Here is a 5,000-nt window from a genome sequence, read left to right as displayed (position 1 = left end):
GAGAGAGAGAGAGAGAGAGAGAGAGAGAGAGAGAGAGAGAGAGAGAGAGAGAGAGAGAGAGAGAGTCACTTTTGATATACATTATAAAACGAGATTTCTTATTTGTAAGCTAACTGCATTGCATACAAGTGTACAAAATAACCCTTCATTTGTGTTTACTGCAGGTCACCAAGCACACCATTTGGATCGTTTTTTTTTTTTTTTTTGCTTTGCCAAATCGTGAAGGTCATTTAAGTAAGAGCAACATGTTCAGTGTCCGTTCGCTCTAACACCCTTGTCAATTGCTTAATTAATGCAGTTTCGATTTACCTTGAAATTCTGGATGTTTCGATGAATCAAATGTGCTCTTCTTGAGTCAATTAACTATACTAATGTATTCTTCCTCCCATAGATTTATAGGTGATTATGTTTATTGTTAATTTCAGTATAATAATAAATGTTTCCCTGTATTTTCTTGTCATTTCTTTCGGATACACAAGTAAGAGCGAAGAAGTATCATTAAGGAAAGGGTTGCTACTCTGACTTAATTCGAAATAACAAGACATAAAACAGCATTTGCAAAATACAACGGTATATCAACTTTTTTTCTTCTGGTCAATTCTGCATTTACCTATTACGATTATAAAGTCATATTCCATTTAAGAAAGGTTGTAAGATATTTATCAACTCATATTTTTGGTTATTGGTGAATAATAAAAAGGGACTGATTTCGAAAGCTTTTGCCATATACTATATTCAAAGAAATACAATCCATAATAGGAAGCAATCTTGTTCCCCAAGTCCCATCAACAAAGTGAACAAAATCAGAATACTTTTAATCTATTATAGTTGTGTTCAGGACGATCCTTATGTTTTCTACAATGCAGTTTCTCATCACCTGGAGTAGACAAGAAATTGAAATTCAATTTATATTGCATTTAAAGACAAACAGTCGTCTCCATGTATACTCTGGGCAAATTTGCTTCTGCGTCTGTATGTGTCTTTTCAGATGTTTGAGGTATATGTGCCCTTTTCCTCTTATTCTTTTTCTTCTATCTCCCTGGCTGAAATAGAGAGAGAGAGACGTCTAAATAATTCTATTACATGCTTTTCCCTGTCGAAACAATCGTAACTTATCTTTTATTGACTTAAGGATCGCACATATAAGACTTAGTCGTTATGATAACATTTTTCTTTTTCCAGTTTTTCTTTCTCTTTGCAATGTAAATGAAGTATAATCTAATCGTATCTACACTGAAATCCGACTCTTTTCCTTACACATCAGCCTATGTCTTGTCTTCACAATGTATATATATATATATATATATATATATATATATATATATATATATATATATATATATATATATATATATATATATACACAATGCAAAAAATAAAATTATATTATCATTGAGCAAAAACACCCCATCTTCTCTCTCTCCTCAAGAATTAGGTCATCTTCTATAAGCGTCACAAACGTTATTACAGTATCAAATATTAAGCCAAAGCCACCAGACATGGGATTCAATTTGCTGCCTTGCATGAAAGATCTGTTATTTGTGTGTAAAATATAGGTTGGCCCTCATTATATAGCGCATTAATACTGATCAGGGAAACATGTTGAAGAAAAGAAAATTATATCATATTATAACGTGGAGAAATTACCTTGTTAAATATTATGGTGAACCCTTAAGTTGACAGCCGAACGTTTTCTTTGCAGTCCTTGGATAAGTTGTTTTCAATTTTATGATCAAATAATTCTTATTTTTTTCATGAATCTACGGAACACATACTAAATGAATTACATATGATTTTAGTTTACTTTACTTGTATTGCAGTAATTATTTTCCTTATCTAGACGTTATCTACAGCGTCTTTATCTGCAATTACAGGCAATCATTCGCTGCCTTACATCCACTTATTTCGCGAGAAAGCTCCGCCCAAAAACACGCATGCCAGCCTGTTCTATAGTTTGTGTTTCATTACTGTGAAAATATCATGAAAACGGTATACCACAACTAGATGAATAAACAAAAATATTAAAAGCCTAGAATAAAATTTGCTTTAATTCATGTATCATGGAATGCATCAAATTTACACAAATAAGATCTATTTACTGGCTGCTAATCTGGACAACAGCTATTTGAAGAAGTAAACATTTTTTCATACTCAAACAAGCATGATATTAACATATTCAACTTTACTTCACATGCTATTATGAATGAAATAAATCATAAGCAAAGTATTTATCGTGGGATTAATACATTCTCGGGCACTAAATGAAATCGCATATTGTATTCGACATATACTGTTCTAGGATAAGGATATGCCAGATTTACGGAGCAGATGCTTCGCCGAGTTATATGCACTATGGCCCGCCTGTGTCAGTGAGTGCTGACTGGTGAGAGTGTGTCAACGAGTGCTAACTCGATCTGAGCAAGTCCTTACCCGCCGTGGCAGTGACCGCCTGACAACAGTGGAAACTCACTAGCTTGGGCCTATGAACTACTATGAATTAACTACGCTTATAACTATGAATAACTATGAATTAGATACGCCTGAATGTCCTATGAACTTATTAGAATAAGAAGCAATTAATTGTAAAGATTATCGTTTCAAAGACGCGCCACAGAGGTACGAGTCGCTCTGTGGGGGTAACGGCTGGTTTTATGCGAGCGGTACGACACTTTCGCTATCGTACACCTTACAGTGTCTATGCTCCACCCATAAAATTGAAATGACTGAGTGTCGGTGACCTTTACTTATTGAAATGTGTTGATAAATATAGGCCTTGCGAAGCTAGGATCTATGTCATTTGAAATAAATTATAAAATGCTTTAGATTTTTTTTTTTTTTTTTTTTTTTTAACGAAGATGGCATGCTTTTATAAAAATCACAAAAGTTTACATCGATATTTAGTTTTCTCCAAGAGCTCTCTCACGTGTCTTTTCACGTTCTTGGATAGGAAAGCATTTTTTCAGGGCGTTAGTTTCAGGATCATACAAATGAATTTCCCTGTGGCTTTACAGTCATAATAGTATACAGAGTCTGCGCAATTCTGCTTGAAATTAGAAGCAAATAATACTATTGAAGCCGTTTTTTTTAATAATTTCATAAATACGTTCCGCGAAATAAGAAAGTTTATCCATCTGGAAGACATTTTCTTTGAACTTATATCAACTTTTATAAATATATGGTGATGAATTTCCACAGATCATTTTTGGCGTGGAAATGTCAGAACTTGTTGCGTTATTGTTGAAAATCATTGCGAATGGCAACTCGACCAAGGCTCTCATACAATTGATGACGGCATTATGCAGCAATACATGATGGTTAAGATTAACTGTTTTTTGTTTTGTTTTTCTTTTGATTGAGACCTGGCTTAAATTTCATTATAGTATTATTGTTTGTGGTACTTACAGGAAAGGGATTACTAACTTACCTTGAAATTTTCATGGAAGGATACTTAAATAAGAAGTCCAAATTTTCTTATTTGAATAAGAAGTTATAAGCTAAAGATCAATAATGCTAATAATGATGGTGATCATGATATTAATTTCAATATTAAAGATAGGTGTTACTTTCATTATCAATATTATTATTGATGATGATGAACATGCTGATGATGATGATGATGTAAATGATGATAATGAGGGTGATGACGATGGCGATGACGATCGCGATGACGATGATGATGTTATTTGATTAATATATTGATTTCCCTCTTCCCTTACATACTATCTGCAACAGCACTTTAGGGAAGATAAAGCACAGTAACTCTACACAAACTCACTCCAAGTGAAGAGAATTCGCAAGTGAAGTCAGCGGTGAAAAGCAGATTACTTAGGACTGTGGACCTGCAAAAGCTCGGTCAGAAAACCAAGGATTGTGGCCAGAGCTAAGATGATCGGATCCAGCCACGACACGACAGCTTTAATATTGCCAAACTTGGGATTAATTGTAACTTTTTATTCAATATCGTATATGCATACATATACTTTATATGTAATGTATATGTCTGTGCGTGTGTATGTGAATATATGTATATATATATATATATATATATATATATATATATATATATATATATATATAATATATATATATATTATATATATATATATATATATATATATATAAATATATATATATATATATATATATAATATATATATATAATATATATAATACATATGTATATATATATTATATATATGTATAATACATATGTATATATATATATATATATATATATATTATAATATAATGTATATATAATATTATATATATGTATATATATATATATATATATATATATATTTATATATATATATATATTATATATATATATAATACATATATATATATATAATATATATATATATATATATATATATATTATATATATAATACATATGTATATATATATATTATATATATATATATATATATATATATATATATATATATATACATATAAATAAACACACACACACACACACACACACACACACACACACACACACACACACACACACACACACAACCACACACTTACACATCCAGAATAGTCAAACGTTACTCCTAATCAGTGATTCCAAGCCAGGGTTCCGCAGATCCATTGGTCTCACCAGAAAATAATTCCGCAAGTAATTATGAAAAAAGTGCATAAAATTAAGAAATGAAAAATATCTAAAATTGAGTTTTGATAAGAGTATCAGACTAAAGACCAATGATATATTTATTTGTCAGATATTAACCGTGCAAGGATCTTCGCGTCAAAGACTAATTTTATAGATGTAGAAACACGCACACACAGATATATATACACACGTACACCCACGCACACTTACACACCCACACGCATATATATATACCCACAAACTAATGATATTGTAATGGCTTTCACGATCACCAAAGCCACTTAAATAATATGAACACAATACAGTAACCATTTTCTTTCTCCAATAATACGATCATTAAACATAATTACATCCGGTCTCATTGTAACCAAGTTC

The sequence above is a fragment of the Penaeus japonicus genome, unplaced genomic scaffold (assembly GCF_977035675.1).
Source record: "Penaeus japonicus unplaced genomic scaffold, GWHDUDI00000001_assembly GWHDUDI00000015, whole genome shotgun sequence".
In the NCBI taxonomy this organism is placed as follows: domain Eukaryota; kingdom Metazoa; phylum Arthropoda; class Malacostraca; order Decapoda; family Penaeidae; genus Penaeus; species Penaeus japonicus.
The sequence above is the reverse complement of the archived record's forward strand: the minus strand, read 5'-3'. Positions refer to the sequence as shown.